This window comes from Paramisgurnus dabryanus, chromosome 11 (genome assembly GCF_030506205.2).
Source record: "Paramisgurnus dabryanus chromosome 11, PD_genome_1.1, whole genome shotgun sequence".
Taxonomy (NCBI): Eukaryota; Metazoa; Chordata; class Actinopteri; order Cypriniformes; family Cobitidae; genus Paramisgurnus; species Paramisgurnus dabryanus.
In genome coordinates this window covers 33,423,308-33,435,624 of record NC_133347.1, presented here as the reverse complement: position 1 = coordinate 33,435,624, position 12,317 = coordinate 33,423,308, and the positions used below count along the sequence as shown (strand labels likewise).

The following is a 12,317-nucleotide window of genomic DNA, read 5'->3' as shown; positions in this document are numbered from 1 at the left end:
CGGAGTAAGTGCTACTGGGCGATAGTCATTTAAGATGAACATTACATACTTCATTGCGAAAGCAGAAGAACCTTCCGTCAAATGTGGGCCACTTATCAGACTCCACAACAAAAATGGAGTTGACAATAATCCCACATACGACAATGATGTAAGATGTGCAGAGATGATTAAATTGCTGACATACCTAAGAGAGCCTGTCAGTGAAGCTGAAAGCTGCGAAGTATCTAGCCGTTTTAATAGACGGAGACACTAATATATCCAACACCGAATGCAAGATTGTTTATGTGCGCTTGTCGCAGGATATGGGAAGCCAGTCAATCTTCTGGTTGGACAACAATTCCTTTAAACACTCCCATGCCATAGGTAGGTTGTTTTACTTTATAGGCTTTATTCTCGTGTAAAGTTCAATAGGGCTGCAATAATTATGAAACTTCGTTACGGGGTATAAAGTAAATTAATCCCTTGCCATTACATTGCTAACAATCACTTTACTACAACTTCATATCTGTGTGGGATTTTGCCATGTGAAACGCTGCATGATGTACACCAACTCGAACACAAATTCTATGCTTTTGTTTATAGCAACTTTATTTTCCACTTATCTAATTTAACAGATTTGTCAAAATAATCTTTGCAGCCAGAGGAGGATGGAGGGTCATGAATGAAGAAGTGCATTTCCTTTGGGGCAGATGGTGCCTCCGTGAACATGGGCCACCATGGGGGACTGATTGCCTACCTGCAATGAGAGGCAGGCAGGCATATAATACCAATCCACTGTATGCCACATAGGTTTGTGAATAATGAAAAAAAGTTTCTCTATGATTTATTTTTAATTGCTAGTAGAGAATGTTAAACAATTGTAGCAATTCATCAAATTATGAATTTGTTAGGACTCTGCCATTATCTTGTTGGTAATTATATCTAGTTTTGTATGGCAGGGTTCTAACAGTACAATGTTTTGTGTGGGAGAACGTGGTTTTGGTATTGTCATATTAGACCACATTTTTCCCGTGTCTTGTGACTTTTTCCCTGCTCCCTTGTATTCTCTAGTCTTTGTTTTATGTCTTGTTTAGTCTAGTGCAGTGGTTCTTAACGTTATTCCTCGAGGCCCACTGCCCTGCACATTTTGTATGTCTCCCTTATTTAACACACCTGATTCAAATCATCAGCTCATTAGAAGAGATCTCAATGAACTGAACTGAGTCTGCCAGATAAAAGAGACATACAAAACATGCAGGGCAGTGGGCCTCCAGGAATAACGTTAAGAACCACTGGTCTAGTGTACTGTTTTCATGTGTGTGTGTGTATATATATTTGTATATATATATATATATATATATATATATATATATAATGTGACGAGCGTCCTCGGAGGAATCAGCGTCGCCCTGGTAACAAATGCAAAACACCTGCAGATCCTCATCATCGGCTGATCGGTCACAGCTGCTTGTAATCATCCACGGTGCATTTAAGCCACATGAGCTGAGCAGACAGGGAGACTCTGGTCTTGAGCCATACACAAATACTGGACTAACTGTGTTCTCTTTATTCCCCCAGAAAGCAGCGAGTGACCGACAGCCTCACAGTTTGGAAGCACGTTTGGACACCCACTTTCACTGGAATTCAGCATTGAAGGACACTTTGAGCACCAGCCTGCACTCACCGGATCTTCTCACTTTTCTGTTATCACTTATTGTAAATAAATCCACCCTCCGGGGCTTTGTGTTCACAGCATTTACTTGTCGAGTGATTCTTCACCCCGTGACATTTGGTGGAGAATGCGGGCATTCTGTGAAGAATCACCGGCTAGTTCACCGCCCCAACACTAATTTTTTCGCTCTTGTTTATATACCACAGTGTTCCGGAAAGCGAAAAAGGTTGGCGCGCCCGTCCCCCAGCGATGGAAGAAGTGATACAGCGCCTCGCGGAAGTCAGCATCCGCCAGCAGCAAATAATGGAACATCTCGCCACTCGCCAGGGCAGGACGGAGGAAGAGGTTGCAACCGCCCGTGCCACCGCGGCCCACCGGGTTCCGCTACCTGATCCTCGTGCCCAAGCCGCTCGCCTGCTACCGAAGATGACCGCCGATGACGATGTGGAAGCCTTCCTGCAGGTCTTCGAGAGCACCGCCCAACGAGAGGTGTGGCCCCAGGAAGATTGGGCACACGCGCTGGCACCCCTCCTCACCGGAGAAGCCCAACGGGCTTATTTCTCACTTCCCCTGGCGATCGCTGAGAATTATGTCGAAGTTAAACGGGAAATTCTCGCAAGACTCGGCCTCTCGCCTATCTGCGCCGCCCAGCAGTTCCATGAATGGCAGTTCAAGCTCCATGTGCCAGCCCGTGCCCAGGCAGCCGAGCTCAGCCGTATCGCTCAACACTGGCTCTTGGATGGGAACCCTACTGCAGCGCAGGTAGCGGAACGAGTGGTGGTCGATCGCCTCCTCCGCGCTCTTCCCCGCGCTCATCGGCAGGCGGTTGGGATGAGGAACCCTCTGAACACCCTGGAACTTGTGGAGGCGATCGAGCTGGCGGATGCCGTCCATCACCGCGAGGCCGGGGACCGGCCGCCGTTTCCCCGGAGGGTGGTTCAGGAGCGACGCCCGCTCGAAGGCACCCCGCGACCACTCAGCAGGCCGACGGTTCCCCCGCCGCGAGATGAGCCCATGCCCAGCGCTGAACCACCACCCTCCCCGCGAACGTGGCTGGCGGGTTGCATCATCCACCCGCACGTACCATCGGGAGCCCCTGAAGCAGACGTGACGGTGGAAGGAAGACGCTTCCGGGCCCTACTGGACTCAGGCAGTGCGGTCACCCTCATCCAGGCGCGGCTGTGCGCTTCCCGAAGCAGCCCGAAAAATTTCTTACCCGTTACCTGTGTGCACGGAGACACTCGCCAAGTACCAGCCCGTAGAGTCACCATCTCATCACCCCAAGGCACCTGGCCGGTGGAGGCTGGCCTGGTGAAGGACCTGCCGGTGGCCGTATTGCTTGGGAGAGATTGGCCCGGTTTTGACCAACTACTCACCGCTGCTACTCAGCCCGCCAGCCCAGAGGGGAACCGTCGAAGACGCCGACGCCCTCGTGGACCACGCCGCCGACCGGCTCTACTCGCCTCCGACAGTGGGAGAGAAGGTGAGTCCCCCTCCCAAACCGCTAATCTGTTTTATGATGTTTTCCAACAGGCTGCTGGAGGGGGCTCTTTCGCCCAAGAACAGCGGGAGGACGATCGGCTCAAACACTGTTGGGGTCAAGTGCGAGTCGTCGAGGGAAAGGATGTCCTCCCGCGGCCTCACCCTCTCCCACACTTTGTCGTTGAGAGTGGCCTGCTGTACTGTGTTGCCCAGCGGAGGGGGGAGGAGAAGAGGTTACTGGTGCTACCCCGGACCAAGACTGAAACCGTCCTAGAGCTGGCGCATTCCCATCCCATGGCAGGTCACCTCGGGGCAGCCAACACCACCCAACGCATCCGTGACCGCTTCCACTGGCCGGGCCTGGAGGCCGAAGTGAAGCGGTTTTGCCAAGCCTGCCCGACCTGCCAGGCTACATCACCCAGAACCCCTCCCCCCAGCCCGCTCATCCCGCTACCTATCATCGAGGTGCCCTTCGAGCGGATTGGAATGGACATAGTAGGCCCGTTGCCAAAGTCTGCCCGCGGACACGAGCACATCCTGGTAATCGTCGACTACGCCACCCGGTACCCGGAGGCAGTCCCCCTGCGTAAGGCCACCGCGAAGTCCATCGCCCAGGAGCTGTTTCTGCTGTCCAGCCGAGTTGGCCTCCCCTCGGAGATCCTGACTGACCAGGGAACCCCTTTCATGTCCCGGCTGATGGCGGACCTCTGCAGGCTGTTGCGGGTAAAGCAGTTGAGGACCACGGTTTATCATCCCCAGACGGATGGACTCGTCGAGAGATTTAACCAGACCCTCAAGCAAATGCTAAAACGCGTGGCGGCGGAGGATAAGCGGGATTGGGACCTCATGATCCCCTACGTGCTTTTTGGGGTCCGTGAAGTTCCCCAGGCCTCAACTGGCTTTACCCCCTTTGAGCTCCTGTTTGGTCGTCAACCACGGGGGCTCCTGGACATCGCCAAAGAAGCTTGGGAGCAACAGCCTGCCCCTCATCGTACTGTCATTGAGCACGTCCGCCAGATGAGGGAACGGATCGATCGGGTGATGCCGTTAGTCCGGGAACATCTCAGCAAGGCCCAGAAATCGCAGCAACGCCACTACAACCGGGCGGCCCAACCACGGGAGTTCCAGCCGGGAGACCGCGTCATGGTCCTGGTCCCCAACTCCGCCTGTAAGTTCCTGGCTACCTGGCAAGGGCCATATTCAGTGGTGGAGAAAGTCGGACCAGTCACATACCGGCTGAGGCAGCCAGAACGGAGACGGAAGGAGCAACTGTATCACATCAACCTCCTGAAGAAGTGGGTGGGGACCCGGGACCAAGTGGCAGCCCTGAGTCTCACCGACCCCGTCATCGTCGACATCAACTCCGAACTCTCAGCCGCCCAAAAGACCGAGCTGCAGCACCTGGTCAGTCAGTTCCAGGATGTGTTCTCTTCCCAGCCCGGGCAGACCAACGTACTCCAGCACGACGTCAGGACGCCCCCAGGAGTCATCGTCAGGCAACGGCCCTACCGTGTCCCGGAAGCTCGTCGGCAGGCTATAGAGGAGGAAATCAAACAGATGCTTGACTTGGGGGTAATCGAACCATCTCGGAGTCCCTGGTCCAGCCCGATTGTGATGGTCCCGAAGCCGGATGGCACCCTCCGCTTCTGTAATGACTTCCGCCGCCTGAACGAAGTCTCCGAGTTTGACAGCTATCCCATGCCCCGCGTCGACGAGCTGCTGGATCGCCTTGGGAGGGCCCGGTACATCAGCACCCTAGACCTCACAAAGGGGTATTGGCAGGTACCACTCTCGGATGCGGCTAAGCCGAAGACTGCCTTCTCGACCCCTAGTGGCCACTGGCAGTACCGGACCCTTCCCTTCGGCCTACATGGGGCCCCAGCGACGTTCCAGCGGATGATGGACATCATCCTGCGACCCCACCAGGCGTATGCAGCCGCCTACCTGGACGACGTCGTAATCCATTCGGAGGCATGGGAAGAACATCTGGACCGTCTGCGGAGGGTGCTCTCGGAGCTCCGGCGGGCTGGACTCACCGCCAACCCCCGCAAATGCCACCTAGCTCTCTCCGAGGCCAAGTACCTGGGTTACCAAGTCGGCCGAGGCCTCATTCGGCCACAAGAGAAGAAGGTGGAGGCCATCCTCTCTGCCCCGAGACCCCGGACGAAGACCCAGGTACGAGCCTTTTTGGGGTTGGCGGGTTATTATCGATGTTTTATCCCCAACTTCTCCTCTTTAGCCACCCCCCTGACAGACCTGACCAGGAAGGGGCAGCCGGAGAAAGTATGCTGGACCCCATCGACAGAGGAGGCTTTCGCCCAGGTCAAAGCAGCCCTCACCTCCTCGCCTGTGCTGCGCGCCCCGGACTTTAGCTGCCCCTTCCTGCTGCAGACGGATGCCTCCGACACAGGTTTGGGAGCCGTGCTCTCCCAAATTCAGGAAGGTGAGGAGCATCCGGTCATTTATATCAGCAGGAAACTGTCCCCAGCCGAGAGGAAGTACGCCGCCGTGGAGAAGGAGGCCCTGGCCATCAAGTGGGCAGTCCTGGAGCTCCGGTACTACCTCCTAGGCCGCAAGTTCACCCTGGTCACCGACCACGCACCCCTACAGTGGATGGCTCGCGCCAAGGACACCAACGCCAGGGTGACTCGCTGGTTCCTAGCACTCCAGGACTTCCACTTCGAGGTGCGCCATCGGGCCGGGGCCGCCAATGCGAACGCTGACGGCCTCTCACGGATCTGGTCGGCTTTTGCAGGTTTGTCAGGGGTCATTCCCCACCCTCCCCGGATTTCACCCCTAATCTCTCCATTTCTGCACAGGACCAGAACGTCGCTTAGGGGGGGGGAATGTGACGAGCGTCCTCGGAGGAATCAGCGTCGCCCTGGTAACAAATGCAAAACACCTGCAGATCCTCATCATCGGCTGATCGGTCACAGCTGCTTGTAATCATCCACGGTGCATTTAAGCCACATGAGCTGAGCAGACAGGGAGACTCTGGTCTTGAGCCATACACAAATACTGGACTAACTGTGTTCTCTTTATTCCCCCAGAAAGCAGCGAGTGACCGACAGCCTCACAGTTTGGAAGCACGTTTGGACACCCACTTTCACTGGAATTCAGCATTGAAGGACACTTTGAGCACCAGCCTGCACTCACCGGATCTTCTCACTTTTCTGTTATCACTTATTGTAAATAAATCCACCCTCCGGGGCTTTGTGTTCACAGCATTTACTTGTCGAGTGATTCTTCACCCCGTGACAATATATATATGTGTGTATTTATGTTTGTTTATTTATATAGATAGATAGATAGATAGATAGATAGATATAGATATAGATATAGATATAGATATAGATATATATATAGATATATATATAGATATATATATATATATATATATGGTTTTGTCTTGTTGGTGCTGTGGTTTTCTTGTGTTTGTTTTGCAGGTTCACGTGTGCTTCCCTCACAGGTGTTCCTGTTCAGTGTGATTGCCTCATGTCTTCCTCACCTGTTGCTTGTCATCCCGTCATCTTGTCAGTGTATTTAAGCCCTGTGTGTTTAGTGTGTGGTGGCAAGTTCGTTTGTCAATGTCAGTACTGTGTATGTACTCGCCAGCTACTAGCTTTGCTCGTTTCTAGTCCTGTCTTGTTGTCTGCTTTTGATACGTCTAGTTTGTTCATTAATTGTTTCCCTTATTCTGTGCTCTCTGCTGCCCAGGAATCATTCTCTAGATACTGTTTCTGTGATCGCTGACTGTTATAGAGACTGTTTTCTCCATCTTTCTGTTTAAGGACTGCAGTGCTATCTGCCAGGTCATCCACTGCTCTGCTCTCCTCCTCCGCTCCGACTGCCAGTTGGTTGGGCGCTGTCCAGCGTACCCATTCAGGGTCTGCAGCCGCGGTCCAGCTTGGCTGGTGTATTCACCGCGGCATTGGTTCATCTCACCCTGTCTCCCCTCAGAGGATCATTTACCCTGTCAGTAAGCAGTGGAACATTTTGTGGTGTTGTGGATTTAATTAACTGTTGTACTATACTCTCTCCCACCGTTCGTTTGTCTGGCCGGAGCCCGAACGTGTGTGGCTTGTCTCCCCAGTGTCTGTGTGTGCTCCTCGGCCCAGCCGTCTGCCTCGGAGTGGCCTTTGCGCCCAGACGTGCCATTGTCTGTTTACATTCATTATCTGTTAAATAAACATTTTCTGTTATCCGCACTGGGATCCATTTGCCTGTTTTCCCCCACCCTAACAGAATTGCCTCCAGCACAAATATTTGTTTACTTTTACTTTGCCGGGGCGTTTCGCTAAAAAATAGGCGGAGCAAGCAAATGTATGAATGTTTAAAATTTAATGATTTATAATACTTAAAATAGTTGTGTAAGAAGTAAAACCATACAAATGCAAACGGAGCAACAACAAAAAACGTTGTAAACATTTTGATTCCCCCCTCCCTTGCCTCACAGTGGTTTGGTCCACTGCCAGCGCCACATGGTCGGGTGGTTGAGAAGTGTACACAGCCGACGCGTTAATCAGCTATATACCTACAAACCAATGTTTCCCATCACTTATCAGTTTAACCTCATATGTTTTAAAACGGGACTATCTGGACATATAAACATGAACATATTTCGTTTTATGAGACCAGAAGCGATAAACGAACAAGAAAACATTTTTATGCATTCATGCAGAGGCGAGGCAGAGCTGAAAGTAACAAATTTACTCACGTTGCTGTAATTGAGGTTTTTTTTTGTGTACTTTTACTTTTTTGAGTAGGTTTAAAATCTGTACTTTTACTTAAGTATGTTTTGTTTAAAGTATTGTAGGCTACTTCACTACATTTTAAATCATATCCGTTACGGAGTAAAAAAATAAAATAGCAAGGTGATAAAGAAGCGCCACGGATGATTGGGAGGGGGAACGCGCAAAAAGAGCCATGGAGAGGGACGAGACAGGCGAGGGCTAATGCAGACCCTCAATTCAATTCTTATGAAAGAAACCCCTGGCAATTGACGCGAAGCGATTGTTTAATTGAGCCGGGTTTTTACCGCTAATTTGCACGACGCGTTTTTAATACATGCGCATTATCCTTCGAGGTCAATCAGCTTCGCGTCAAGTCAAACAACTTAAGAACGTCCTCGGGAATGCGCATGTCATTAGACCAGTAACTTTACTTTTACTTAAGTAGAATATTTTATTATCTGTCCACCTCTGCATTCATGTGTATTAAAGAGCACCAATTATGCTAATAAATTAGCACGTTAGCACGTTATTGTAATATCCCATAGTACATACATGTTATTAAAACTTGAACTAATGCATTGTGAGTCTTATAAATTGCTTACATACCTCACCGATTTCTCCCTGTCTGGAAAATGCTCGGATTAGTTCCTGTCTCCCAAAATGTCTAGTGTACTCGGATTGGTCAGATGACTACTCAACTGTTATTGGTCAGCTGGGTTCGGCGTGTGTTTGAAAGGTTACGCCCCTGACTACGCTTGGGTTTCCGGTTCTGACTGCGAGTCGCAGGCAACGTAAACAAGCGTTATATTTCTCTATAAACGATGGTGTCTGTGTCACACGGTGACGATCTTTCCAGGGGCGGAACCGAAATTAGGAGAGATTGGTTCTGCCCGGACGTGTTTCCGCCCGGACAGGAAAAGACGAACACCGGAACTTCCGGTAAGCGCCGCGAGACGGAAAATCAGCGAATTGAACACAGGTGTGTCTAGTTAACATTACCGGCTGATGATTGGAATAAACGACGAGCAGGGCAGTATAAAGGATCATCTAAAACCACAGTTGGTGTTCAGTTGTTGGGCTCATTTGGTGCTGTTTTGGTGCGCTTATTGTTGGGCTGTTTTCCTCTCAGGCTGAAGCTGGCTTGGCTGTGTGGGACGAAGTAAACCACAGTGGCTGAAAGACGATTGGAGACTACTGGAAACTGAAACGGAACAAAAGGAGAAGCGGAGTTAGCGTGAGTGTTTGCTATACTGAGGATATTGTGACATTGTAATGGTTTTGTTCTGTATTCTGTGTATTTTTGTTATTTGTACTTGTATTTTGTTATCCTGCTCTGTTCTGACTTTTATTTTGAAATCATCATGCCATGTCACGCTTCACACTTCCTGTTTGTTTTTTGTATATAAGTCACTTCCTGTTCACCTGCTCCTGGCTGATTATTACATCGCCCCATTGTGTCTGTATCTGCCTGTTATCTGTTAATCTGTTTCTGTTACCTGGATCTGCCTGTGTTTTTGACTTCTGCCTGTATTTTGGATATACTGCCTGCTTGCCGCCTGCCCTGATATATTTTGCCTGTCTCTGGATTACGACCCAGATAGCAATGAGTCGGCGGACCACCGGCGGTGCTCTGGAGACAGTAGAAGCGTCATGAAGGCGTAATCGCAAACACGTCTGACGGCGGACCGCCGGCGGCAGCCGCTTTTTAAAAGCGGCAGCCGGCTGTCTCCCAGATAGCAATGAGTCGGCGGACCACCGGCGGTGCTCTGGAGGCAGTAGAAGCGTCATAAAGGCGTAATCGCAAACACGTCTGACGGCGCACCGCCGGCGGCAGCCGCTTTTTAAAAGCGGCAGCCGACTGTCCACTGCCTTCATTCCGCGGCTGGGCCGCCGGCCAACCGCCGTTCGGCCGCCGTTATATTAAAGGCGGCTGTTCCGCGGCCCGCTGGAGGCAAATGCTTTTTTCCCGCCGCTTATTGTATATATATATTTTAATATATACATTGGTAACACTTTATTTCGATAGTCCACTTTAGACATTTTACTAATTATAAGTAACTTTGCAACTACTTATCAACTACCAATCTTTAGAGAATTAGTAGACTGTCTGCTTAATATCTACTAACAATTTATTGTGATAATATCTCAACAGATATTCAACTGACTATAAGTATCTTGCAGGTGCATGTCAACTTATTCCACTAACCCAAACCTCTTCCCTAACCCCAACCCTTACAGTCTATTATACTCTAATGACAGTTAGTTGACGTATAGTTGCAAATTATTAAAAGTTAGTTGACATGTAGTTGCAAAGTTGTTTATAGTTAGTAGAATGTCTAAAGTGGACTATCAAAATAAAGTGTAACCGATACATTTTATTAAGAGCATGCAGTTTATCAAGAGTAATTATTGATCAAACCAGACCAATTCCCATTTGGCGTTTTTATTGCACATTTCAAAGTGCTGTAACACTCATTGACAGAGGATGTGTAAGAGCACTGAAATATAAATAACTAAAAAAAAAATACTAAAGAACATGCAGTTTTCCAAATAAAAGTTTGTTAAAAAAAACACATTACAAGCAAATTAGAACACTTACAATAATTTGTAATAATGTACAGAGGCTACCAGTAAACATTATATCAAGTAATGATGATATTTGGTACCAAAGAATGTGCAGGATACCAAATAAATGGATGTATAACGTCACATTTAAAAGTAATTTATAACAATAGGATAAGTGGTACTTTAACACCACACATATTAACAAACAGAATATAAAAAAAAATCCACATGACAAAAATAACAGTAAAAATACACTAAAGATATTAAAACAAGGATCCAAAAGAATGTCATGTATAAGGCACTTGCAGTGACAGGGCAGAGACTGACCCTGTGGTTCAGTATGCCGTGGTAAGGTGCTCAGTAGGTATGCATCAGTGGTAGTAAAGTGCAACAGTGCAAGGTTAAAGTGTAGTGAACAACAATAAATACGGACAACATAAGAGACCAGCATTAAATATGGACAATAAGAGAAAAGGGTAAACCTAGTAATATAAGAATTATAGCTGCAGTGCAAGGATAGCTTTAGGGTATCAACCATTGGTCAAATAAGATGTTAGACCATGTCCAGACTGGAAGATGGAGGGAGGGGTGGTACATATGGGCTAGTATAGCCAGTAATCAGTGTAGAAGTTTTGTATCTGTGATAAACAAAACTTGACATGTACTTAACAACAGAAAATCAGTTAAGCAGGATAGAGAAAGGGTTCCAGTTTAAGGGGTCGGCTCTGGGTCCCTCTCAGCTGTGCGTCGCCTTTTTCCACCTTCACGGTCAGATGCACCTTTCAGGTAACGCATAACATTGACCTGGACAGCCTCATCTGTGGCATCCTGGGTTACCGGGTTCTTCCGGATGGCTCCTGTAGAAAACACGGATTTGTCAAGCCATTTGAATAGCATAAGGCCATAAACATCTAGTTAAATATAAAAAAACAACTTGCGTTGAACAATGGTCTTCAGGAACAGGTCTCTAAAACACGCTTTATTCCCTACACCAGTCCAGGTTGTATTGATAGAAAGGTGATTCGAAAAGATGCTCTGAAGCATTCGCCACATGGTTGTTTTTAGGTCCCTCCCACATTTGATTGCCAAAAACCGAAGCTGAAAATTAAAAAAAAAAAAGTGTTACAAATTACATTTCTCTCAAGTTTCTCATACATAAATGTGATAGGCTGTGGATTCAAACTGTATATGCAGTGTACAATATTAATTTTACATTTTGGATTAGCCTACGGTGAAATTGCACACTTACAAATCGTTCCTGGAGCTCTGTATCCTGCCTCAAAGTGTTGTCAAGCAACACCAAATCTTCCTGGGTGTGTAGGGGAAGTAACAGATCCCCTGGCAGAGATAACTCTCCAACAGAAACATTGGCACTGAAATGTTGCAGCATAGTGTCCATTTTGTTGTCCATGGTACGCACAACATCACCAAACTCTCCAAGACGTCGCAACATTAGGGTCTGATCTGCACCTACAGGGGTTCCCAGAAAAAAAAAAAAAAAAAGTCAGCCATGGTCCCTCAACTACTAAACTATGACATATCTAGGTGTACTACATGTACAGGTGGCCCCACTGGGAATTAAACAACTACACTACAGGTGTTGTTTGAAAGTCGTACCTGATTGCCCAGTGCGGGCAAACGTCTTTAACATTGCCCCAACCTGCTTCAACTGCTCTTGAAGTGAGCCACTGTCATCCGAAGCTACAAAATGAAAGGCACATGGTAAATTTTGACCAACACCACAGACAAAATGGTTAAATTTAAGAAAGAGTGCATGTTCTCAGTTCTCACCTGCTTGTGCATTTCGTTCCCTCAGAGCTTGGTTCTCCTCCATAAGGGCTTGATTGTGACTCCTAAGGGCTTGGCTCTCCACCTTCAGGGCTTGG

The 12,317-nt window shown here is 48.6% G+C and overlaps 1 long non-coding RNA gene across 1 annotated transcript; it reads right to left on the bottom strand.

Moving 5' to 3' along the window:
• Window positions 1-11,842: 11,842 nt before the first annotated feature.
• Window positions 11,843-12,317, bottom strand: LOC135730166 (uncharacterized). Its single transcript, XR_010525914.2, has 3 exons — window positions 12,223-12,317; window positions 12,049-12,132; window positions 11,843-11,901 (listed from the first exon to the last, which is right to left on the bottom strand). It is a non-coding gene; the product is annotated as an uncharacterized lncRNA (long non-coding RNA).